The 27,948-nt window shown below is 41.8% G+C and overlaps 1 protein-coding gene across 3 annotated transcripts in view; it reads left to right on the forward strand.

The window, feature by feature from the left end:
* LOC146808464 (transient receptor potential cation channel subfamily M member 2-like) overlaps positions 1-27,948 on the forward strand; it is a 1,747,278-nt gene that overhangs the window by 177,375 nt on the left and 1,541,955 nt on the right. For 2 of the 3 annotated variants that reach the window (XM_085623571.1, XM_085623573.1), the window contains exon 1: positions 6,001-6,056. The exons of the other annotated variant lie outside the window; for it this stretch is intronic. The gene's annotated coding sequence lies outside the window, so the exon portion shown is untranslated. Of the gene's footprint in view, positions 1-6,000; positions 6,057-27,948 lie in introns of those variants that run through there. 3 annotated transcript variants of the gene reach the window in all.

Below are 27,948 nucleotides of genomic sequence, written 5' to 3' on the forward strand. Positions count from 1 at the left end.
TCTAGCTGCAGATCCACATAAGTGATTAGCCCTCCCATTGCTCTTCCCGGGGCCAATTTCTTTGCAGGAACAGAAAAACATTTATACCCTACTAGGTGAAAGGGATTGTGGTCCACCACCCAGGTTTCCTGCAGACAAATTATATGAAATCTGGTAATGTATTGCCTCCACTCCTGATTATGGAATTTGGAGGACAGCCCAGCTATATTCCATGAGACCATTTCAATCTCCTCTTGCAATTGTCTCCCTTTTGGGCCGGAATTATTGGGGGTAGTGTGGTACGATGCTCCAGTGCTTACATCTGTGTTGGTCGCTAATGAGGTCTGGGCAGCTTGTGAGTGCTGTGTTTGTGAGGCCACATGAGCTACTTCCTCAATAATCTTGGCCTCCTGCGGGCATACTGAACTGCCCAACCTGTTTTCTTCTGTGCATTTGATTACAGTGGTTTTATCTGGGAACCTCCCCCTAGTTGGATAATGCGTGCGGATTTTACGCGTCTTGGGGTAACAGGGGGCCATAAAAGTGGGGATAACTTGGGCAATATCCAGTTCTACTAGGGTTTGCTCAACATAATCTTCCGCCCCTCGCAGTCAATCCAGCTCCTCCAGGGACATAAGGGGATCAAATCTGTTCCTCAGGGCTAATCTGCATCTCCCCGGGGGGGCGTATGACTTTGTTCCATGGTAATCCTTGCTACCCCACGAACCCTCATCTGTGTCTTGAGGGGCCCAATTTCGAAACAATGTGCTTCTATCATTAACATAAAATGACCCCAAAGATAAAGAACTTATGTTGCTGCTTTGAACCGCTGGGCCCCAACTTAGTATATAATCAACTGTTCTATAGTCCCTAAAATTTACCACCACACAATCACCTACTACATTCTTTTGCCTGTTCCCCAGCCACCTTACCCTTCTTACATGCAAAATTTCTCCCTGTGTGTCCCTCGGCAATGGCCTGTTCTTGTTCAGCCAATGCGTGACTTTGTTCTTGAGTTCGTCGTGCGATTCTGTGTAACCGGGTTTTAACTCTGGTACCCCCGTGAGTATAATAACATATGGGGCCGCCTCTGGGGGCAGATGGATACAAGGCACGTTATTAGCGGGTTTAATAGAAGGTATTTCTGTGAGTTGGGGCAAGCCCGACAAATTATGCGGTGGCACCAAATTTGCAGGGACTATATTCAGGGGAGGGCCTGTGTATGTTCTATCAATATGTGAATGGGTCGGGATTGGCGATAGTGATGGTCTTGTGTTAGCATTAGAAGGCCCTGCAGCGGCATTATCTGATGGGGTGGTGGGCGTGTTTTTGTTGGGCTGCTCTTCTTCCCTAGATTTAGTTATTTAAATAGTCAATGGGTTTGTACGCATTGGCTCTGTGACCGCATTATTGGTCAATGGTGGTAAAAGAGTGTTGCCTGTCCCTCTGCCCCTTAACTTCACTAGGGATACGATTTTATCCAGCCTACTCAGAATTTGTTTCGTCTGAGCATTAATAAGTTGTTCGAAATGTGACTGTAAGTCACTAATGATATGGTGTTCTGCTTGGGTTTTCCTTTCAGATAGAACCCGCTCATCAGGGCCTCACTAACCCAGCCAGAACGTTATCCCCTCCCTCTCCCTAGGGTCTATTTACGATAGGTAACCACATATATCTACCACCTAAGGACAGGGAATTCCTACTATACATACCAAGACCTCTTATAATCGGCGGCCTCGCGATCCCATACGGATCCAGACCTCTCTACCCAGACGGCAGTCTCAGCACAAGTGGCGGCCTCGCGATCCCATACGGATCCAGAACTCTCTACCCAGACGGCAGTCTCAGCACAAGTGGCGGCCTCGCGATCCCATACGGATCCAGAACTCTTCTACCCAGACGGCAGTCTCAGCACAAGTGGCGGCCTCGCGATCCCATACGAATCCAGACCTCTCTGCCCATACGACAGTATCACAAATGGCGGCCTCGCGATCCCATACGGATCCAGAACTCTCTACCCAGACGGCAGTCTCAGCACAAGTGGCGGCCTCGCGATCCCATACGAATCCAGACCTCTCTGCCCATACGACAGTATCACAAATGGCGGCCTCGCGATCCCATACGGATCCAGAACTCTCTACCCAGACGGCAGTCTCAGCACAAGTGGCGGCCTCGCGATCCCATACGGATCCAGAACTCTCTACCCAGACGGCAGTCTCAACACAAGTGGCGGCCTCGCGATCCCATACGAATCCAGACCTCTCTGCCCATACGACAGTATCACAAATGGCGGCCTCGCGATCCCATACGGATCCAGAACTCTCTACCCAGACGGCAGTCTCAGCACAAGTGGCGGCCTCGCGATCCCATACGGATCCAGAACTCTCTACCCAGACGGCAGTTCATCCTATGATCACCATAACATACAAGAAGGGAATCAGTCTCACTATCCATCAGATCACACAAGAACTGCTAGTTCGAGCATAGCCTGTTCCCCGGTTCGAGGGGCTCCTCTCTCCCTTATTCAGTTACCACTTACCTGCATGTAGCCGCAGCTGACTAGAAGAATAGGCTACCCTCCCATACAAGAACACGCAGCACATGTTGGTTCACTACAAACTGGGTACTTTATTACTCATTACATACGCAATCACATAACATTACAATATAACACATAACCTGCAAAGAAAAGTGAAAGGTTAAGTTGTACACTCTAATAGGAAAGGGTCGACATCACCTTAGTAGTGTGTAGCCTGCACTCAGTGGTCATCTAGGTTCCCTTCTCGTCTGTGCCTCGGCTCGCCTGGAAGTCACACCTCCGCAGTCATGGCGCTGTTCCCTTCACCCTTCTCCGAGTCACTGGGACCTCTTCCTTATCGGCTACTCTCTCCTCTCTGGCTATTCTGCTAGGAGAGTATCTGTCTCTCGGTTTTTCTCCGCCTTCAAGATGGCGTCTGTCTTCCCTGGAATAAGTAGTAGCTTTACTGCTAACGGCTAGATGCCGCCTACGGACTGAACCAGTAACTGCCTCAGACTTTCACTAATATAGAGGTGCGTTTCCTCATGGAAAATTCCGGCCCGTAACCTGCCGCCCACAAAATTCTTGTACCTCCCCGTACCAAGGACACGTTCCCAGCCGGCCGGCCTGATGTAGTGTCTTCGGCATGAAGAAAAATACAATCCTTCGATAAGGGCCGGCCTGAACCGGTTCTCTCCAAGCGAATAACACCTCATAACTAAAACATTACATTTGACCTAGAAGCATCCCAAGCTGCCGGAGCAGAAAGAAAGATGGAGTCTCTCCCGTTTGAGGCCTACCAGGCCTGAATTCAGCACAGCTCCATGAAATACCCTCACTACAGGACAGGTTATCCCTAATACTAACGAATCTATCCCCTAGGCTATGTGTGCAAGCCCTGATCTATGGGGAAGAGCACAGGATCATGTCGAAGTGCCTAGTAAATAGGCTCCATTCACTACTCTAACCCTTAGACTTGAATGGTAAGAGACTGAAGTCACATTCAATCACTTTTTTCTCACAAGAAGGCCGGGAAAATCGAGCAGAACATATGGGACACCCACCCAGGGGGGGCCTGTGTATCCAAAGCTTGGTCGCTACTATCTGCTACGGTTACAACATCTGGGTGGTTAGGGACCAAACAATTTCTAGCCTTTCTAAGTCCAGGTTGCCTCTTACTGTTCCCCTTTTTCTTAGCCGCTTGCGTCTTAACCCCTTTACCATTTTCATATGTGCCCCTAGTGGGAGTTATCTGTACAGGGGTAGTAATTGTCAGCGGGGCCTCCAGAGCCAGATCATGGGTGGTCGAAGGCATATTAGTGTCAGGTGACGAGAATTGGCTCAGATGGGGGGTTAGTGAGAGCCGTCTTTCCGTGCGCTCGATTTCGTTAGACACTTCGCCAATAGCCTTGAGCAACATTCTGTCAATAGCGGTCTGCTGCGCTGGTACTTGGGGGGAAGTTCCTTTAACATTGTTCGTTTGTCTCAGGTTAGGATGGCCCTTGGTGCTCAGTTTAGCAGATCGGGTTTGGACTTTAGCAGCCATTCTGCTTGTACACTATAGGATCAGAATCACTGCGTGGCTTAACACTGGGTGAACCCCTGTGGCGAACTTCCAGGGGACCCAATTATCAAATGTTAGCAGCAAAGTGATACGGTGCCACAGTCGTCTCGTTATATAGACAACACAACAGTACCTTGGTGTTCTCTCAGCGACTTCAACTGGGTGTTAAGGGGCTGGCCCAGCCCTGCCTCGGACGGCCACAGACGGACCGCCCTTTGCCCGGGCTTAGCCCGGCATTCGCCCGCGCGCGTCCCGCGTTGCGGGAGGCGCGAGGCGCTTAAGTACGGTGCCCGGTGTTGGTGGGCGGGACCTCCAACTCTCGCTCTGCCCCTCAGGCTCCTGGGGCGTGTAGTCCTCCGTTGTGCCGCTCACTCAGACCCCCAAATGCGGCGAGGCGTCTCCCGTGAAGCGGGAGGCGGGAGGCGCTGAAGTACGGTGCCCGGTGTAAGTGGGCAGGACCTCCAACTCTCGCTCTGCCCCTCAGGCTCCTGGGGCGTGTAGTCCTCCGCTGTGCCGCTCACTCAGACCCCCAAATGCAGCGAGGCGTCTCCCGCAAAGCGGGAGGCGCGAGGCGCTGAAATACGGTGCCCGGTGTCAGTGGGCGGGACCTCCAACTCTCGCTCTGCCCCTCAGGCTCCTGGGGCTTGTAGTCCCCTGCTGTGCCGCTCACTCAGACCCCCAAATGCAGCGAGGCGTCTCCCGCGAAGCGGGAGGCGCGAGGCGCTAAAGTACGGTGCCCGGTGTCAGTGGGCGGGACCTCCAACTCTCGCTCTGCCCCTCAGGCTCCTGGGGCGTGTAGTCCTCCGCTGTGCCGCTCACTCAGACCCCCAAATGCGGCGAGGCGTCTCCCTAACTAACTGACATCATTTGGTCACTCATGTGATGTATGCAACCTTTACGATTGGTCCAATTCAGAAATCACATCGATATCATCATTGTGAATATACAATTAATTTGATAGTGGCCATTCTTTACATAATGAGGTCAATCAAGATGTATCTACAAGATTTCATCATCATATGTAATGGCATGAGTCCCAAGAGTATTGTGACAAAGGAATACACATTGTTGCGTGAATTCCACTCTGCTTGACTTGGCATTGTTGAGAAAAATGCAATGATTATCACTTTTGAGTGTTGTAACTTATACATTTTATTTCTCTGGTGTATAACTCTAGACATAATGTATAGTAGCCTTTAGATCTTTTGACTTGGTTTGTCACTTGACTTTGTCGGGTGATATACTTGTTGTGCAATGTGGGCTCGCACAATATGACATTTTTGTGAAACAAACTGGTCTAAGATGAGTGCTACGTAAGTGCTTAGCGGTATATTGACAGTGAAATTAAAATAATAATGTAGAAGACATAATAAGCTATCTATGTGGTTTAGGATGGCTGCCAGGCAAGTGTCTTGCCTTCTACTGCTAGTGCAATTAATAAGAAAATGCATTACATGAGCTTGGTTTATAATCAATCACACTCAAATATAACGTAGTGTTGATAAGTAACATCTCTAGGAATTTGCTCCGGGATAACATCAACCGGGCAAATACACTAGTTGCACCAATACAAACATACAAGATATGATTTGATCGTAAAAACATCAGTTAAAAGATGGCCACCATACAAGCTGCTGGTTCTACTGCATCGCGCATGCGTGAGGGATGCAGTAAAGTTCAAAAGCTTTGACATAGAATTGATTACATTTAAATGTAGCGTAGGGATAATCATTAACATCCCCAGGACTTTAATCTGGGATAATATCCACTAGGCAAATACACTAGTTGTACCAATACAAACTTAAAAGTATGATTTGATAGTAAAAATATCAGTTAAAGATGGCCACCATATAAGTTGCTGGATTCATTACATTGCACATGCGTGAGGGACGCGGTAAAGTTTAAAAGCCAGGAAATGGAGTAGTCTCTGTTTGATATCATCTACAGAGAAGAGCTGGAGGAGAGCGGTTTGTCGCCTCAACCGCGTTCACACTTGTGAGTCCAGTACGAGTAAATAGTTACATTTAAAGGGGAATCTATGATACGATATAGTATGTTTACCATAGTGGGCTCCTAATGCCAGGCAATACCAACAGTGTCTTAACGGTGTTGTTAGAACAACTAGGAAGCCTGAATATGTTCTAATATGGCAGAACCTTTAGCTGTGTAAGGGCGAATAGTGTTGTCATTGATAAAAGAGATTCATCTCTTTGCAGCACACATGCATAATATATGGGGCATTGAATTCAAAAATACATGGTCCACTCGTAAAGTTTATAGTGTCATATATATTTTAATATTGCTGAACCTTTATTTCTGTTAGGGTGAACAGTTTTGTTATTGATATAAGATGTATTTCATTGTAACACACATGTATAATAATAGTGGCACTGAATTTAAAAACATGCGTAACAAATGTTTTCTGTTTAAATGATAACATCATGGCTGAATAATAAATATTGAAATAAAATATTGAGTCTTGATTTATAGGATGCGAGAATAGCCTTGGACTGCAAAATAGACTTTAAGGTAGCGAGATCTCTTAATAAATAACTCTTGGCACCTATGCTGAAAGTGCCTCCTTCATGCAAATGCATTTGACAGTGTATTAAAAACTTGCCGCATTTTTTCACTGTTAGAGGTTACAACGATTCAAAATTACAGGCATAAGTTGAACACATTTTTAGAAGATAAAAAATGTGGCGCTTGTCCAATCATCCCGAAGAGTAATGGGAATCAAAGGCCAAAACGATTTTTATTCGATTTTAGGCATATAAAATCATAAAAGCAGTCAATACAAACATCTCATCTCAATTCTAAAAATACAATGATCTACATAAATATATACAAATGCATAAACAGTTTGGTTTGCTACAGCTTTTCTTATTGTTTAAACAATTGTAACATATGACCTCTATGCCAAAATAATACATTGCAATATTAAAACTTCTCATGTGTGTCCCATCAAACTTCTAGGCATTTATAGTTTTCCTTGCTCTCAATATGCTCTTCAGGAAACCCACCATAATTGTGATGCAATAATATCTATCCAACATTTGTAAATGCAATAGGGCTGGACGACATTGTCTCCAGCCCCTCTGTTTTAGTAAGGGTTCATGTCTGGATGACTGATCAAACGATGGAAAGTCCCAAATCTAAAACGTGTTAACACGTATCTATTGTATCCCCCCAAACACAGTAGATACGGTTGGATGTTATACGTTATAGTAATTATTTGGTGCTGCACCACCATGGGTTTGTTAATTTCCAAAGCTAACCTATTATCTCCAAGATGGTCATGCAAACTTTTTTAAACTCCTTCCGATGTATTGAGTTCATCGTTTCCGGTCAGAGAAAATACTCTGGGTGCCCTATATCCTGCATAATGTTTTTCACATATCCCACCCAGGTGATCTTATTTGCATGGTCTAATTTCATTGCGTCGATTAGGATTTCCTTATTTAGCCCTGTGCTCGTGGAGGTCCAAATTCTATGCCAAAGCAGCGCAGGTTGTACCTTAATTAAATCTGAAATGTATGGTACACCTAACTCGCTGTGGCAATTAAAAACTGGGGCACTTGCAGGAACTGCCAATATGAATCTTAAAAAGGCATTTTCAACTTGGTGTACAATCATGGAGTCCCCATATAACTGCCCCAAAACTTGCTATACTCACGCATTTGGCCTGGTAAATTTTCAAGAGAATTTCAGGGGGCCTTTTACTCAGTTTTTTTGAGAAATTTAATAATGCCGCAGTGGACTTCATAAACAGAAGGCTCCTGGTCTTGATCGCTTGTGTCCAAGACCCAGTGCGGTTACATAAAACACCCAGGTATGTAAAAGTATTAATAGATTCTACCCTGCTGCCCCCAGCTTGAAAACTTCTACACTTTTGTTTCCCTCTCCCGCAGGTCATTATAAAGCTTTTCTTTGCATTCATTCGCAAACCCAGGGTGTCCATAAAACTAGTATAAAAAGTAAGAGCCCATTGTAAACCAATCTGGGTGTGTGCCATAAGTACCGCATCATCAGCAAAGAGAAGAGACTATCTGGTGCTTGTTTACATGTGGCGGGTCCCTAGCGTTTGACACCAACTCCTGTTCCAACACGTTAGTGTAAAGAGTGAACAGGAATGGTGCCAAAACGCACCCTTGCCTCACTCCCCTCTCCACTTTGAATGGTGCGGTACATTCTCCATTAAGCCCATAACGGATTTTAGCTGTAGCCCCGGAGTATAACTGTCTTTAGAACTGGATTTAAATTGGGTCAACCTTAAGATCACTAAGAATGTCCCACAATTTGCTGTGTATATCAGTCAAAAGCGTCTGTAAGGTCGACGAAAGGCAAGTAAAATTTCTGATTTAGCCTGCATGTACTTTCCAATTAAAATGATAAGATTAAGAGCCTGCTCGTTGACACCTAAACCAGATCTAAAACCGTACTGTACATCACTTAAAATGTTGTTGTCCTCTGCCCATGTTTGCAACCTGTCTAAAACAAGCCTTCCAGCCACCTTCATTAGGGAATCTAGTAAAGATATTGGGCGGTAACAGGCAGGATTTTCCCGATCCCCCTTCTTAAAAATTGGAGCAATTATCGATTCGAACCATGTATCTATAAATCCTTTTGCACAAAATGCTTGTAGGACACACTTTAATATTGGGGACCATAACTGTGGAATTGACTTAAAAAGGTCGATTGGGACCCCATCAGGGCCTGGGGCCTTACCCCTCTTACTTGTGTTTACCGCCCTTTTTACATCTTCCAGAGTGATATTAAAGTCAATGGGCTGGAAATATGGAAGTCCTGATGGTCCCTCCCAAGCTCTTGCCTCCAATCTGTTTCCCTCTGTCATTCTGTAGGGAGTAAACATTTGAAAAGAAGTCCACCCAAGTTTTTTCTTCTATTGCTACTTCAGTAGAAGGTGTCAGGTTTAACAGAAAAGGGCACGTTCACAGCTTGCCAGAATAGGGAGCTATCTGTACTCCCTGAGGCATTTTTAAGATTCTCCCAAGCCTTTTCTTTAAGATCATTTTTTTTCTAGTTTTCCTGGCTTCATTGTACAGCTTCCTGCATTTCCGCATTTCCTAATTTCCTCCTTATCTCGTGCCGGCTTATGTAAAGCTTATTTTAATATAGTATGTTTTTGTGCAATTATTGTCGAACCATCCTTTTCTATCATCTCCGGTAGCTTTGCTTTCTACTAGCAGCAAATTTTTAACTGCATTAGTTATGTGGGTAAAGGCAGTCAGGATATTATCATGCGATGGGCTATCATTCAGGCACGTTAGGATTGTCGTACGTCTTGCTGACAATTTTTTACTTAACTCTGAGGGGGCCAAACTAGACCATCGTAATGTATAGCCGTTTTGTCTTCCTAGTGTTAGGTTGTGTGCCCCCACAAGTTGATTGCAGTATTTCCTTGCTGCAATAGTAGGAATGGTTATATTTACTCTTAGGGGCAGATGGTCACTCATTACATTTTGGTGGATGTTATAATCAGTAACGTAGCTTGCGTAACGGTTTGGCATAAGTATGAAGTCTATTGTGGATTCTGCTCCTCTACCTATAAAGGTGTCCAAAATCCACCCTGGGTGAACATAAACAATTTACAAAACTGAAATCGTGCTGGAATAAGATCTCATTGAACATCTCTCCTCTATCTGAATGGGAGAAATGCATCACCGGGTCAGCCTCCTCAGTTGTCAAGCCGCATTTTCCTAGCCCAGCTATCAAGCATAAATGGACATTAAAATCCCCGCCACAGATAGGAATTATTTCAATCTCTCCTTTTGATATTAGTTTACTAATATCCTGGCTCAACTTCTTTGTGATAGCGCCCATTGTCCTTTTTCAGCATTATTATAAAGGTTAATTACAGCCAGTATACATTTCGCATCTATGTGGATCAATACAATCTGGTAATAAGTTTCAGAGCTAATTATTTCGATCTTTTGGGCTCCAACCACATTTGAGACGTATACACAGATTCCACCCTTGGGTCTTCCGCTCGAAGAGTGAGTTGCTGGTGTGTAATGTTCTGAAGCCATTAATGGGTACTTAGTTAATGGCCCAGGTTTCTTGAATACACAGGATGTCAAAATTATTTATAAAATCATTCCAAGGTGTCTTTCACTTTATTCTTAAGGCCTGCTGTGTTCCAAAACAGGACTCTAATTTTTTTTATTTTGGATTTAATTGCTACAGGGACAGATTCATGCTGCTCTGTCGGTCCAGATTCTTTTTGCATGGCTTGATTAAAGACCCCAACATTGTCCATTTCGATGGGTATCCTGCTAATATTGTCAGACCCAGATATTCCTTCACCTTTATACTTACTATCCCCCTCATCCATTAGTTCAGTTCTAATTGAACTATTCAGGGCTGAATCGCATTGGGTTTCAGTACTAGAGTGATTATGATTCCCTGCTAGGTTCTGGCTAGTAGATAGTCAGTCATATAAGTCTACGGTCGATAAGGGCCCAAATCTGTCTAATGTCTCTAAATTAAGAAGGGAACTGTCTTTAAACTGTCTAAGTGGGTAATGATTGTTTTGTCCAGATCGGCGCTTATGTTGATAAAAAAAAGGCCAGTGGGAAAACATGTATGTTTGTGTAACTAGGATTAGGATCCTGTATTCTTATTAAAACTTCCCTTGCCAGTGAAGGTGATCCTAATGAGAGGACAACAGTCACCTTGGTAGTTTGTTACTATTACCCACCCCACCCTCCTCACCATCTTAAATTCTTTGAGAAGGGCACTAGTCAGGTCTGTTATATTTCTGAGCCAATATATGGTTTTGTTTCTTAAGGCTTCCCAGGTTTCCTTTTCGGCTGGTGAGCAGAAAGGAATGTTGGCTAATATGACAGTGTGTGGGTTAGCCGCTGGTGGTAAATTTAAAATCTGTGGGCTGTGTGCATCCTCTGGTGTTACTATTTACTGGGTTTGTTCTTGTGTTTTTCGCGCCCTCCCCTCTTTCACCCACCGGGTTGCCCATCTTTCCTATGTCATTTTTCCTGTTTACATCAATCTCGTTTGGGATGGTATTTTTCAAATTTGTTAGTTGGGTAAAATTCGGGCCCCATGCCCTTTTCTCTTGCCGTTACTTGTCCCTTTGCATCTAAGGGGGTAGCTTTCATGTTTTCTTCTCGCACTGTATGATGGTACTAAGTGACTTCTTAGATTGCATTTTCCCATCTTAAGCGGCCATATTCGGAGTTGCAAGAACTTTCTCTAATCCTGCTTCTATTTTGTCCAGTCTACCTGTAAGACTGTTGATGGAATCGGTAACAAACTCAGTTAGTTCTCTTATCATCGTGGACAAGTTTGCAGTCTCTGCTAAGGGTGCATTGCCTTTGTTTTTTACACATGTTGTATCGGTGTTCCCTATTTTAGTCTGAGTTTTATTTTTCGGGCCCTGTAGTTTTCCCTGTGATTTTTTTGTGGGTCTTAAACTAGGAGTGGTTTGCCGTGTGCATATTCCATCCGGTTGAGAATCCGGTATTTCTATAATTGGCGATTTTACAAGAATATTTTGAAGGGGGTGAGTGTTCAGTATCAGGGTCAGTATTGGAGATATCGTCGGGAATAATCGGGATACATCCATTTATAGTTTGCTCAATTGGAGTTTTTCCAGGTGATTCCAGTTTCGTCAGTCCCTATTGCTAACGTGCTAGTTTTATCCTTTGGTTTAGGGTCTAGCGAGTTAGTTGAGTCCATGTTTAAAGTTTCTTCAACAGAAGTTGTCGTTCAATATCTCCAACTGCCCCTGTTAAATAATTAAGCAAAGTCATGTTGGCTTTCCTGTGCTTACTCAGTGATTTAGATACATGGCTTACTGTTAACTTCCTTTTCCCCATATTCAGTAGTCAGCGACTTAGTAGTGCAATTTATTACTAAGGGTTAAGGAATCCTCAAGATTTTTAATTTTGCTGTTTAATGCGCTATATTCCCCTCACAGAATAAAGTGGTGTGCTTTTAAGTATTAATAGCAGGCCCCAAAAGGCAGAGCATAACGTATTATTCCCAATAGTTTCCAGTCGACAACTAAATAAACTTCAATTCCCTGTTAAAATACTTCACAACTTACAGGTCAAAGTGCAATGTGCTATAAAAACAGTACAGTACAATGTTGCGAACCATAAAATACCAAATATTAAAAGCTATCAAAAAGCCTTGCCTTATCTAGAAAAAGTGCAGCGTGCAAATACGTTTTTAGCAGCAAAATACAATAAGGGCGTTTGGACGGATTAATGTCACTAAAGTGCAATGTGCAGTACAATGCCCTGGTTAGTAGAAGGCTAGACCTGGGAAATCCAATAGATCCAAGTCCAATATAAAAAGTTTAGTCATGCCCGGTCCGTTTGGCCATGTAGATTTTGCTAGTAGAGTTAAGATGCAATTGCTACAGGCAAAAGCAAATGGTAGGGATGGTAAAGAAGGGAGCTCACAGTATCTGTCAGTCGACTCCTGGTGCAGGGCAGGTGCCCAAGGTCTTGGGTAAAAGGGGGGTGGCCCTGCCCTGCCTCTTCCTGGCAATGACGGGCAAGGACGGGCCAGCCCTTGGCCTGGGCTTTGCCCAGGTGCTGCCCCCGCACGTCCCGCGCTGCGGGAGTGCAGCAGCGCTTTTGAGGAAGCTGCTGGCGCTATGGTGACGCTGCTCTCTCGCGCCGATCAGTGGCTGCTGAGAAATGTAGGCAGTTTCCCTCACCACGGTAGGAGTAGGTGCGGAGCCGTTCCCCTCACTGCGGTGTGGTAGTCAGCCAAGCCGTTCCCCTCACGATGGTGTAATGATCAGCCAAGCCGTTCCCCTCACGGCAAGTGTTGAGCGTCATGTTTGATAGATTTTATAAGGTCATTATTGGTTGATAATGAAGTAAAGTTTATATATAAAAATGTGGTTGGTAAATAGCGCCTGCAATTGCTGTCCCATGTAGACCAGCATGTAAAATATGTTGGGGTCCTACATAAGGACTGATATGACAGATCGTTTTTATTCTATAACTTCACTAGTTGTGTAAATAGGTTAATTCACATTTTTAGTACACTATTGATAGCTGGATATATGAGCTCCATTATACATTCAATTCATTTTCATTATACACTGTGCTACTTTAGATGTGATGGCTGACATTGGCCTGAAAATTCTGAATAAGAGTATATCTTGCCTTGTAATGACTGGATTCTCTGAATCACCTTACTTTTTTCACAGGTATGCCAACCAGTTATTGACATTACTATATATAGTGTAAGAAATGTAATTCATTGACATTTCATAGGTATGTTTATGCCTGGTTATTCACTTGATTTTATAGCAAGATTTTCTTGCCTTTAAACATTGGAGATCAAACGTCGGTGCAACAGGATAATACTTGCTTGAGGTAAATAATGCCCACATGTATTTAATTTATGAATTGTGCTCTCCCCTTGCATTGCTTTCTTTGTTTCTCTTCTTCTTCCGTTCAGATTTATATTTAGATTGACAACCAGGGCATATTTGAATGTTGGGTTTGACATGCTCATTGTTAATCAAGAAGTGCAATGTCTGCTCAATAGGGAATTTTCCCTGGTTTATACAATCGTCAATAGAATGGTTTTACGAAATATAAGGAGGTTGTGTACATCTAAAAAGCTCATTACCGCTATAATAATTCTTCATGTGAGACTATGTGGAGATTTGTAAATTTGTAAATATATAAATATTGTCCAAAGCTATAACTAGGTTGCAATGATTTTTATGAGAGTTGCATATTGTATTGTGATTTTAAAATGTATACATCACCTATGTTTTGTAGCCCTGAAGAAGTCCTATGAAAGGACAAAGCGTTGGCTACTCTGTGAAGATAAAAAGAATAAAGCATAAAGGATTATTTAAAATTCACCCGCATCTGTCCAAGAACATCATTTCTTGTAATTTTTTACTTCATGAAAACAATGATTTTTGTAAACTGATCTATGTCTGAAAAAAGTGTGTGCTGATCCTCTTTTGGTATTCATGTGAATTTGTTAACTATTGAAAAATTGAGGTCTTCTTTCTCATGATCTTTGCACCACATAAAATAGATTCCCACTGATATAACAGGTGCGGAATTGTGTCTAAGGCCTCTTTGTAAATTGTCTGAGGTAGTTTCAATTCCCCTGCCCTATTATGTAGTAGGGTCCTATGGGGTAGGTCATGTCAATCACAGGGGTACCCCAACCCTTAGTGTACCCTAGTGTCTGTAGGGGGGTTTCACTGTATTCTAAGTGTTTTCAGCATAGCATTGGGCCTGGTTAGGCAGAGCCCAAGGTCAGTCAATTACCACAAGTACCAGTCAGCAAAAAGTTTGGGGGGTGCGCAGGTCACAGGATGACTTTGCAACAGAGGACAAGGAGGATCTCAGTTCTTTCCACAAAGAGGAAGGTCAGAGTTGTGCAGATAGAGGAAAGGGTCAAAATGCGGCTCCAGGACAAAACTAGGGTGAGTATGAGGATTTATTTAAATTTCTATCCCTAAAGGCATAGGAGAAAGATTAAAATACTTCAAGGAAAAGTGGAAGACACTCACAAGAGATGTATGGGTTCTAAAGGCTATAGAGGTTTATTCAATAGATTTCGACCCAGAACCAGTTCAGTTAAGCGATACACAGGAATAAAAATTTCAGGAGGAATTACCAAAAATAGAGGGAGGTTTTGCAAATGTTGGAAAAAAAGCGATAATTCATGTGGAAAAAATTAATCTCTTAAGAGATATACTTCAAGGAAAGGATTGGATGGTGACATTGGATTTAAAAGATGCATAATTCACAATTCCAATGGCGGAGAGGAGTCAGAAATTCCTGCAGTTTCATTGGAAAGGCCAGTTTTCAGTTTCAGAGTTTAACTTTTTCGCTTTCTTCTGCCCCATGGTGCTTTACAAAAGTGATGAAACTGGTAGTTACATTTTTGAGAGAGGGGTGTGAGAATGATCGTATATGTAGACAACATTTTTACTGATGAGTCAAGGATTTGTAGAATTGGAAGAACAGTTGGTGATGGTAAGAGACTTGTTGGAAAGTTTAGGTTTCATAGTGAATTTGGAAAAGTCAATTTTGAAACCTGTACTAAGTTTCGAATTTTCAGGATTTGTGGTTGACTCAGTATCAGGTCAGTTACATCTACCGGAGAAAAGGTGAAGAAGATAGAGCAGGAAGTTCAATCTGTATTGAGGAAGGAGAAGGTGACATTAAGAGGGTTGGCAAGTGTGATTGGTTTACTGACCTCATCTATTCAGGCAATTTTTCCGGGCCCATTACATTACAGGGCCTTACAACATTTAAAGATTGCAGGCTTAGCGAAGGGTTTATGGTATGGAGACGAGACAGTAATTTCAGAAGAGGCAAAGGAGGAATTGCTTTGGAAGGAGAATTTAGATGCTTGGAATGGCAGAGCAATGTTTTGGGTTGTTCCGGATTTTTTGTTGGAAACCGATGTGAGCAACTCAGGTTGGGGAGCATTTGGCTTTGGAGAAGAGACTGGGGACTTTGGACCCAGAAGGAGAGGCATATAAATGGTCTAGAAATGTAGGTGGGCTTGTTTGCATTGAAAAGTTTCAGAAAATGTTTATAAGGGTAGTCTATTGTATTAAGAATGGACAATATAAGTGATGTAGCATATATAAACAGGGTAGGAGGGACGAGATCCAAAGAACTAGTGGAGTTGGCAAAGGAAATATGGAAGTTTTGTCTAGACCAAAAGATTGGATTGAGAGCAGAGTATTTAATAGGGGAGCAGAATGTATTAGCGGATTGGAGTTCACATTATTTGACAGATTACAGCGATTGGAAACTGAAAGAAGGGGTGTTTCAGAGAATTTTGGAGGAAATGGGCCCCTTGGAAGTGAATCTTTTTGCCTCAAAATTAACAAACCAATTAGAAAGGTATGTCCGTTGGAGAACGGATCCGGGGGCAATGGCAGTGGACGCATTTCTGCAGAAGGGGAAATGGATGAAGCATTTCCCCCGTTTTCTGATTCAGAGGGTTCTGGTGCAGGTGAGGAGGCAGCAATGTCAAATTGCTTTGGTTGCTCTATCTTGGAAGATTCAACCATGGTTTCCATCGGTTATGGAGTTAACAGTGGAGGTACCGTTTTTGGTGGTGAATTTCGAGGTTCTTTTAAAAAATGGAGAGGGGAGAGAACATACGATGGTGAAATTAGGTTTTCTCAACTCTCTAGTATGGAAGATATCAGGTGTTCAGAGGCATTCAGAGAGATTTTGTGTGCTCTGCTACAGAATTACTCAATGGATCTTGGGGTCCAGGAACAAGAAAGAGGTACAGGGATGCTTGGAGTAGTTGGTGCGTGGAAAGGGGTTTGGATCCCTTGGAAGCTGATGTTTAGGTAGAGAATTATTTTGCTGAATTATTTGGAAATGGATTGTGCTATACAACAGTGAATTGTTATAGATCACTGATTTCTGCGGGTCATTCACTTAAACATGGTGTATTGAGTGGGAAAAGTCCTTCAGTATGTAGTGTTGAAGTGTATTCGACTAAGGAGACCACCAAATTCGAAATATAGTTCATTATGGAATGTTGATTTGATTTTGAAGATGTTTGAAGGGTGGCCAAGTAATACATATTTAGGTGTGAGACAATTGTCACGGAAGCTAGCTTCTTTGTTGTGTCTTGTATCTTTTAGGAGAGTTTCTGATGTGAAAACAATGGAGCTATCTCATAGGTTTTATCAACCAAATGGAGTTGTCTTTGAATTATGTAAGAGAACCAAGACCATGTCTGGTTCTGTATTTTATCCTATGATTGATGATCATCCTAAATTGTGTGTAGTACGTTGTCTTAAAAAGTACAAGAATAGATTACTGGAGAAAAGAGCGGACAGAGTTGAACAAGTGTTGATTTCGTACGTAAAACCTTATAAAGCGGTTTGTAATGCAACAATTGCAAGTTGGGCGAAGAATCCAATGAAAGAAGCAGGTGTAGATGTTTCAAAGTTCAGCGAGAGGAGCAATGGCGAGTAAAGCGTGTATGCTTGGTTGAAAATTGGAAGACATTATAAAAGTGGCACATTTGTCTTCAGCTAAAACTTTCAGAAGGTTTTATTTTAAATCAATGTATCATGTATCAAGATGTGTTTTACAGAAGCTTTGAACATGCATAATGCTAGCCTTCTGTCTTGACATAAAATGGTAATTCTAAAAGGTTTACTCTATAAAGAATCAAGATTTTATTAAAGACTAGGAGGCTAGCTTTATCCCTCCCTCCCCTTTGTTTTTTGGGAGGTGTGGTATTTTTGAGATTATAGATTATTTCAGATTGAAATTAATGAAAGTAAATTATATGAATAAAGTGAAAATTGAATGTGACATTCTTTGATATAGAATTGTTTGTGTATATTTTTTTTCTATAGAGAACTGAAAAAGGATAAAAGGAATAAAGACCATGGGAACTAAAAAGAACAGCAAATGAAAAGAGGAGGAAAATGGAGGACACAGACAATTTATGGGACTGAACATTCTATTTGGTTATTGTGATGTGTTTTGGGTTCTATCAGGCTTTTAATGGTTGCTGCTCAGAAATGGCAAATAAAGGTTATTATGCATAATGCTAGCCTCCTAGTCTTTAATGAAATCTCGATTCTTTAGACAGTAAACCTTTTAGAATAGCAATTCCTTCATTTGCATAGGGCATGGCCTATTGAAAATGAGAGAACACCCTCTGAAGGTAGCGCTGGCATTTTAAGTGGAGAGGATGTCGTCCGTCGGCTAGACTGCTGACTTTGGTGCTGGAAACCAGGTTTCGAGCCTCGGTCGCATCCACATCCTGTAATTCTGGGCAAATCACTTAATCTCCCCGTGCCCGAATGTGTAATGTAAATACGGTGCTCATGTAAAGCGCTCCAATACCTTCGGGTCGAGTTTGCGCTATATAAATATGCAAAAAATAAAAAATAAGTGCAACAGCGCTATCGGTATTATAGAAGGGGATGCACAAATGTCTGCACCCCCTTCAATAATACCAAAGTGCCCCGGAGGCACACAAAGCGGGCACAAGCGCCCCTGGGCCACCTTCTGTAATTCATGCAAAGCACTCCGATACCTTTGTGTCCAGTTCGCAAGCTATGCAAACATAACATCAAGGTTACTTTATGAATAAATTACTTAAGAAATGAATGCGTTGCGTGACAGTGCCCGAAACACATTGCAAACTAACGGTTTTAGTTAGTTTGATTACAGTAAGTTGGTGTTTAGAACGCTGCTGAGTGTGCCCTTCAGACATTGATTCGATTGTGTCTTGAAAATTACTCTAATAAAATCTAAATTAAAAAGATTTCAGCAAGCAAGTTGAGTACCGACAAAGCATCTACCTCCTAGTTAATGCCCAACTGATGAGTAAACACAGCAATCAATTAGTGACCAGTTATCGTGTTAACAGGGAAGCTGCACAGCTATGGAGAAACACCATTCCTTTATCAATTTCTCGGAATTCTGCTACCTCAAGCTTCCTGCCTTTGCCTATTCAGCGTATACAGTTCTACTGAGGCAATCATTGTACAATATACATTTTTTTTCTTTCGACATAGCTATTCCAGACCCTTTCTTAGCCGTGTGAATCACATGCAATATCTATTTGGGAAACACAATTAGCATATTTCAATTGCTCCTAAATAGAGGGGGGGAACTGGAGATTTCAATTTCCTGCAGATCTCTGGTCTTGCAAGCAAAACAGTGAAAGATGGGCCTCGCCTTAGCTTTATTCTCGGCTATTTCTAACATCTGATCCATGCCAAAAACAGTAGCTGAGGGCTTGCCTTGAATAAATGACCAGAGATTTCACTCAGTCTTACTCACACTATTCCAGTACGGTGAAAATACAGGACAGACCATGTACATGTGCATGTCTTCCGCTGTTGTGATCCACATTTCCAACATGAGTCTTGCCCTCCACTTTTGCCACTTTTCTGGAGTCCAGTAAGCCCTGTGGATAGTAAAAGTGAATCCTCTTCAGTGCAACAGACTTTACTACAGAGTAGAAAGTGTTTAAGGATATTTGCCACAACCGGTCTATATCAATCTCTGGTATGTTGAAGGGCGATTTATATCTTCAGCCTCAAGGAGGCCCCAGTGTCAGTTTGCTACTTAATATTTTAGTATTTCAGTGTTCTCCAACCTACTCTCCTCCTCCACCCATACCTGTGATACCCACCATGAGTACAACTGATAATATGTGAATCTCGAACATACTCCAGTGAGTGATGCCACTTCAGCCCATCTAATTAATCGTATCCCATTTCTCAAATATCTCCAATAATGTATACCCACTTGTTTCAAAGGCGGACTCAATGCATCATTTAGACATTCTGTGGTCACAGGGGAGACCCAGATTGGGGAAAATATGGGATATTGAGGATTCTCCCACATTCATCCAGGTCTTTAGAGCAGCAATAAGTACTTTCAGCCTAACTCACTTACGATCCTAAAACTTCATACCAGAAGTGGATGCATCTTATACCTTCTAACATAGCAGCATATAGTCTGCCCTTGGTTGAGTTATCTGGCTCATTTACTAGCAGGCAGATATTTTTAAGCTGGAAAGCGTGGCAATAAATCTGAAAATTAGGCAGTGCCAATCCTCCCACAATCCGCTTTCTATGGAGTTTTTTCCACCGAAGTCTGATGACCCTAGATGCCCAAATTAGCTGCTGACTCTACTCTGAGAAAATGAGTAATAGGTAAAATCTTGATTGTCACCAGGCTCACTCTCCCATAGATTAATGGAGGAAGGTTGTTCCATTTCTCCAGGAGCTTATCTATTTCTACACTCACTTTTTTCTGGTTGAATGACGAGAACTCTATTATGCTATGGATAATTTGGATCCCACGATATCTCATTTGATTCCTAGTAAGCTGGATCACACTCTTCTTCTCCCATGTCATTATTTCAGTTTTATCCCCATTTATTTTATACCCTGAGATCTCACCGAACCCTCCTGTGTGCAACATTATCTTACATATTGAAGGGATAGGGTTTCTAGTATAGAACAAGATGTTGTCCTCATGTAAGGACAATTTAACTTCAAATCCAGACACGCAAAATGGAATAATTGAGGGATCCGACCTAATCTGCTGTGCAAAAGGCTCTATATAAAGGTTAAATAAGAGTGATGAGAGAGGGTATTCTTTCCTAGTACCTCTTGTTATACTGAAGATATCTGTCAATTCCTTATTTACTAACTCTCGCAGTGGGTGATTGATATAGATTTTGGATTGTTCTAACAATTTTGTGACTAAATCTACATTTTGCAAGGACTTCCCAGAGGTTGCTCCAGTTGACCATCAAATGCCTCTGTGGTGTCTAGGGCCGCCACCGTCAGTGGACTCTTCTGGTAAGCCAAATCTTTAGTGTCGGTCAAGAGATGGGTCCGCTCATTTAGATGGCGCACAGGGGCAAAACCCCTCTGAGCTAGATGTATGACTTCTATAGTTACTCCTGCTATTCTACTGGCTAATATACCAGCAAAGATCTTGTTTTCTTGATTCTTTCTTTTTGTGTTGAAAGGAAACTGTTTGGAGTAGACACCGAGGAATGTGCGGGTGAGGAGGGAGGGAGCAGAACAGGGAAATGAAGTGGATGAGAGTGATACAGATCAGGGCATTAAATATATGTCCACCACCACAGATAGAGTAATCTCTACAGTTACACGCACATACATTCATCATACACTAGGGCCCATTTCATTTACATATGCTCCAATACTCTCTCAGCAGCAAACCTGTGGGAAGAAAACTCCTAAACACCCTGCATCTATATCTAGGCGATAGGACCAGTTTTAGTGGCTGTCCAACATAACATAAACAATCTATAAACAATAATCAATAATAGTTCAATAAACCACAAGGAAAGAAACAACCAACACCATGTTTAAAAGTTATATTGCTTTATCTAAAATTAGTCAGAATGAAATCAGAATAAATCATTTCTCATAGTTACCTATTCTAACTAGTGTCAGAACGGGTCAGGACCAGTCTCTTGAAAAGTCTTTTCAGGATAGAGTCCTCAGAATCGGTCATCTGCAACGCAAGTTCACGCAGCAAGGCGACGAAAGAAAGAGTGGGGAGAGCCCTCCCTAAGCTAACATTTTTATACTATAAAATACAATGAAAACCCACATGCATAAATTGTATCACCAAGTAGAACAAGAAGGATGGGATGTATCTTGACTACATCCTGAAATCTCCGCTCAAGAAAAGTCATAATTATAAAATCCTCGGAGAAAGAATCGAGTTTTGCAACTGTTCAAATTTGCTTCCTCCGACAAACCAGCCTTTGCACAGAGTTCTCTCTTAGGCTCATTGTTTCCCAAGGACGAACATTTCTTTTGGAGATCCTCCAAACTTGCTGATGTCCTCCCGGAAATTTCCTTATAAGGACTGCCGACAGTTTTTCTGTTAGCTGAGCTCCAGCAGGGGTCTCCCTTGATACACCAAAATTTTCTACGCCTGAACCACAGCTCAGCCAGGCTTCAAATTATTCTCAGTTATTTTCATAAAGGCCTCCATAGGCCACAATAGACCATCTTTAATTAAAGAGACAAAATAAAGATTACTACATCATAATGATTAGACAGTGTTAACCCCACTAATACCCTTATGTGTATGCATTTATCTAGCTTTGCGACATACAGTGCATTAATTCAGACAGCATTATGTGCTTAAAATAAATAGCACACAGCAACGTTTAAACATGGAAAACTTGCACGTTATTGTGAATACAAATACAGCACAAATAAGCTAACCCTTGTGTAACCTTCTCTTGTGTTAAAACAAACAGGGTGATTAATTCGACTCACTTGCACAAGACAAATAATTAGTTATTAATTATTAATTATTAATATGACGCATGGACATGCCAGAGCTTCAAAAGCCCCAGAATTTTCTAACAGAAAACTCTGCTCCAGCAATCCCCCCTTTGGTGATTTTATCACCAAATAAACCCAAAAAAAAAATTAGTGAAAATTTAATCCCATTTTAGGAGAAATCAGAAATGTCTTTTCCCTTACACAACATTAAACACCAGTCTCTCTTTCATCATCTCTCTTAGTCTCTAAATAAACACTCTCCCTCAATTCTTCTAATTCAATTTCTTCTGGTTCTCTTTTCGAATTCTTATTTTTCTTTGTTTTTCAAAATTTTCTCTTTCCCTCTCCTGTTTTTATAACACACACACACTAATCTCAGTATCAACACAGCAACAATTATACAAGACAAAGGAAACAGTATCCTACCTACAATAGTACTACCTATTTTAGTAATAAAATCCTTAACAGCTATCATCTTATTAGCTAGTTTAGTCCATATACTCCCAGTTTCAAGTGGTACTAAATCTTCATGCAAATCAGTAATATTTTTGATATAGACCTTCAGGTCTCTGCTTTCATCAGGAATGTAAGTGCAACAATGTTGAATTTTCAAAATTCCACAAACTCCACCTTCCTTGGCCAAAAGAATATCAAGGGCAAGTCGATTTTGCATAGACATGGCACGTACGGCACTTAACTCCGTATTTACCAAAAGAAATCCTCCTGCGGTATTTGTCGATAAACGATCAACCACTGTGGACAATTTCCGAATTCCATAAGCATTTAAAGAAATTCCCACTGCTGGAATCAAAACCCCAAAAATGTCACCCACTATTTCAGACCAAGTTTCTCTCTTAAAACGTTTTAGTACATTAATATCTTCTACATCACTTATTTTATCTGTATGAAAAATTTTAGGAAAAACTAAACCCACATAACATGTGCCATACCAATGGTCAGGCAACCTGTAATAAGCTTTGTTCCCACACACATAGTACACTCCTGGAAAAATAGTATCTTCTCCACCTCTGAAACCCCAACCAGTCGCAACGAAGTATGTATCATGGCATTCACTAGTTCCCACAAAGTATGTATCATATTGGGATTTCCTTCTGGTAATGCATAGTTTACCTTTCTGCGGTGCATCCAAAGCTAAAGTTGGACTAACCCCATTCCTCAACTCCTTTCCCATCTCAATGTCCCAAATTGTCTCACTCACTTCATATTTTCCCGCTTTCTCCTGCATGTTCACTCTCCTTTCCTCTACCATATCCAGGAAAGCTTTCTCTTCTTTTAAACTGCAAGTTAAATTATTCTTAAAAATGTAATCTAATGTTAGTCCTTTTTCTTCATTAAAAATCTCACCAAAAGTGTTAGCTTCTTTAGCCGGATTCAGCTCTTTATTCATTGGCAAGTGCCCAAAAATACTATCTCTGTTAGATATCTTATAATCTACTTTCCCTAACAAATAAAAAACACTACTTAAAATACTACAAGAAATACCATATGTAGCTGGCAAATGGTGATAAGTAACACCTTCTGAAACAGATGCAGGTAATTGCATGCAAACATAGCAATCCCTCACTTCCATTGTTTTCACATATTCATTTAACAGTTTAGAAAAAACATTACTAGAAAAATTGTTAATTGACCTATCTTTGTGTATGTAACTACCACCTCTAATTGGGACTACTTTTTGTGAATTCTTGTCTATATTAGTCATATTTTCGTCCATCCCAAATTCAACCTTAAAAGTAACTAATAAAACTAAAACACCCCATAGAAGCATTAATATTCCAGTACAACAGCAGCACATCTTGCACCACCTTTTAAGGAAGGCACATCTATTTGGGTTATTCTCTGTTAGCCATTCTGCTTTAACTTTACTCCACTACAGTGATTAGAACTTCTCAAATCTCCAACACTTGTTCCAAACTCTTCTGCTTTCTTCAAAGATCTTTCTGTTCACGCAGTCCAAGTGAATCCTTCTTTCACTCAGTTTGGATACTCATCATCTTTCACTCCAGTTTCTTCAACATCAAATTGTATCAGATCTCCAACACTTGATTCTTCAGTGTCTGATTCTTCTCTGATGTCGGTCAAGAGTACTTTCAGAATTTCACCAGTTTCTTCCTCAACCACTTTTCTCAAGACCACTTCCGGATTATCTTGAGTCACTGTTTCTTCTCCTCCTTCTTCAGACAGTGTCACATAAGACCATTCCGGTGATCTGTACTTTTGGTTGGGTCTTTTAACTCTTTTTATTTCTACTGGTTCTTTTGTTCTCTTTGATTCCCCTTCTTCAGCCTTTGAAGTTTGACTGGATACTTCATTCACTTGTTCAGCTTCCGATGTATTTGCTTTTATTATCCTGTATCTCAGTCTTTTCACTCTGTTGTTAGGCCAACGATCTCCTTTCACAACCTTTTTCGGCTTTACTTCTTTGACACTTTTTCCTCCAATCGAAGTTCTCTTTCTCAGAACTCGACCTTCTGTCTGTTCATTCTCATCATCCGATTCTGTTTCAATTGCCTTTTGCTTTCGTTTCTTAGCAGTTTTCTTTTCTTGCACAGATTCTTTCACCACTGTTTGAGACTTCCCTATTTCTGTCCCTCCTCGGGTCTCCGACACGCAATCTTCTTGCTGTCTATTTGTCCCTTTACCTAGCTCCTCATCAATGTTCCTTACACCTCCTCGGGGGTCTTCCGCAATCTGTCCCTCTCTATCTTCTTCTGACCCTGTTTCTTCAAGAATAATCTCAAGTGGTTCTTCAATCTCTTCCTCCTCTTCTGATTCAGGAGTAGTTTCTATGTGCTTTCTCTTTTCTTTTCTTTTTCCTCCACTGCTACTCGAAACTTCAGGCTCTTTCACAGAATCAGAATCTGATCTTCCTTCTGATACTCGCAGTGAATCTCTTGAAGCTCTCTCTGCTTCTTTTCTCACTGATTCTGTATCTTCAGGATCTTCTTCATCACTGGAATCTGACTCTTCATAATACTCTTCACCAGTTCCCTCTCTCGGACTTGGAATTCTCAGAGTATGACTTGCATGTATCCAGTGTCTCACTCCAGCACACTTTACTGCAGTCATTGTAGTCAGAATAACTTGTCTTGGTCTTCCCCACCTTGGGACCAAGCAATTTCTTCTTCTGTGTACCTTAATCCTCACCCAGTCTCCTGGACTTAGATCATGGGCTTGCTTCTTCTCAAGTGTGGTAGCTTCTTCTCCAACCTGGTGAAACACAGAATGAACTGCGTCAGCCAGGCCTTTACAGTAATCCAAAATCATGTCATCAGTTATTGCCATCAATTTATTCACAGGTACAAATGCATGGCGCATTGCACGTCCCATAATGATTTCATGTGGACTCAAACCTGTAGTTCTGTCTGGAGTAGATCTCATAGTCATCAAGACTAGAGGCAGAACATCTGGCCATTTCATGCCAGTGGCTAAGCACATCTTCCCAATTCTATTCTTGATTGTGCCATTAATCTGCTCAACCACACCAGAAGCCTCTGGTCGGTATGCAGAATGTAGCTTCTGTTGTATTTTTAATGCTTCACAAATTAAACCAATCAGTTCATTTTGAAAGTGTCTACCTCTGTCAGATTCAACTGTGACTGGAAACCCGAACCTAGGAATCAACTCCCTCAACAGTAATTTTGCCACTGTTAATCCATCATTCCTCCTTGTCGGGTAGGCCTCCACCCACCTTGAAAACAAACAGACTACCACTAGGACATACCTTAGTCTGTTCACCTGGGGCATTTCAATGAAATCAATTTGCATTCTTGTGAAAGGACCTCCTTCTCTGCCAATTGTCCCTAGACTCACCACTGTCTTTTTCCCAGTGTTAAATTGCTGACAAATTAAACACCTCTGACAGATGCTTTCCGCAATTGCCCTAAACTTTGCATTATACCAGGTCTGTTTAAAGGACCTAATCATCGCGTCCCTCCCCAGATGTCCCTGGCCATGATACATCCTTGCCATTGACGACAAAATTGAGTTTGGCATCACTGGTCTGCCATCTCTGTAGACCCAAACATGGTCTGTTTCTCTTGGAGCACATCCTGCCTTAACCCAATCTTGTTTTTCCTCTTCTCCTGCCTCATCTTGTAACTGTTTCACTTCATCCCATGTTTCTAGGACATTAGTAAACATCACAGAAAGAAAAGACATTTCCTCCATCCTGTCCCTGTTAATTGATTGGTTCGTTTTCGCACAATACTGCGCCACATCGTTAGCATATCTATTGCCAACAGTAATAAAATCTTCTCCTGAAACATGTGCTGCACACTTTACAACTGCTAACTCTCTAGGCAGCTGTATCGCCTCAAGCAATTTCCCAATCAGCTCAGCATTCTTTATTGGAGTTCCACCCGATGTCAAGAAACCTCTCTGTAGCCACAATTGGCCAAAATCATGCACCACTCCAAACCCATACTGACTATCAGTCAACACAGTTGTTCTCAAATCTTTCCCAATCTCACAAGCTCTTGTCAATGCCACCAATTCAGCAACTTGTGCAGATTTCACTCCTTTCAACGGTGATGCTTCCATAACTTCTGAAACCTTGCACACTGCATATGCTGCACATAACACACCATTATCATTTCTCAGGCATGATCCATCCACAAACAGCACATGATCATTCTCAGGCAAAGGAACATCCTTGATGTCTGGTCTTGGTTTCGTACAGTACTCAAGCACATCCAAACAATCATGATCATCTTCCATTCTTATACCCACATTCTCAATGTCTGGCAAAAGTGTCGCTGGATTCACATTTGTACATCTTTCAAGAGTCACATTCGATGCTCCCAAAATCACTTTCTCATACTTAGTCAGCCTACTATTTGACATATGCTGAGTTCTGCTTCTTGTCAAAAGAATTGCCACATTGTGAGGTACGAATACCCTTACAGGATATCCCATTATGATCCCCTCACTTTGCTCCAGGCTTCTGCATGTTGCAGCCACAGATTTTAAACAACCTGGTAAACCCACAGCTACAGGGTCAAGTGTCGATGAGAAATATGCAATAGGCCTTCTCAATTGCCCATGTTTCTGGATTAACACTGAAAGTGCACATCCATTTCTCTCACTGCAGTACAGTTCAAACTCTTTTTCATAGTCTGGCATACCCAGAGCTGGAGCTTCACACATTTTTGTTTTAAGCTCTTCAAATGCTGCCAATTGTTCTGCATCTAGATCCAATGGATCTGTCATATCACTTTTTGTCAATTTAATCAATGGCTTTGCTATCAGGGAAAAATTAATTATCCACTGACGACAATATCCCACCATACCCAGGAACATTCTCACTTCTCTCTGAGTTTTTGGAGCTTTCATTTCTCTGATTATTTTAATCCTGTCAGTAGTCACTTTTCTCAAACCTTTCTCAATATTATGTCCAAGATAATGCACCTCTTTTTTACAAAACTGCAATTTGGCTGGGGATACTTTTAACCCTCCATCTGCCAGATGATTCAGTAAAGCTATGGTATCCACTTCACAAGCTTCACGTGTCTTTGATGCCACAAGCAGGTCATCAATATATTGCACTAGCACTGAGCTTTCAGGCATGATCAGACTTTCCAACGATCTTTTCAATAACTGATTGAATATCGAAGGACTCTCCGTATACCCCTGTGGGATACGACACCATGCTAAAATACGCTGGCCAAACCTAAATGCAAAAATCGGCTGGCTGTCATGATGCAATGGAATTGAAAAGAATGCATGACACAAATCAATCACTGTGTACCACTCAGCATCATGTGGAATTTGATACAGAATCACTGATGGATTTGGCACGATGGGACAACATGCCACCACAATCTGATTAACCTTTCTCAGGTCCTGTACGATCCTGAACTTCCCATTAGGCTTTTTCAGTCCCATTATCGGTGAATTACACGGACTACTCAATAGTTCTCTCAGGACTCCTTGCTGAATCATTTTCTCAATTATAGGAGTTATCCCTTCAATTATCTCTGGTGTCATTTTGTACTGAGGAATGTTAGGATATGCAATTCCCTCTTTCACTGC

The sequence above is a fragment of the Triturus cristatus genome, chromosome 8 (genome assembly GCF_964204655.1).
Source record: "Triturus cristatus chromosome 8, aTriCri1.1, whole genome shotgun sequence".
NCBI lineage: Eukaryota > Metazoa > Chordata > Amphibia > Caudata > Salamandridae > Triturus > Triturus cristatus.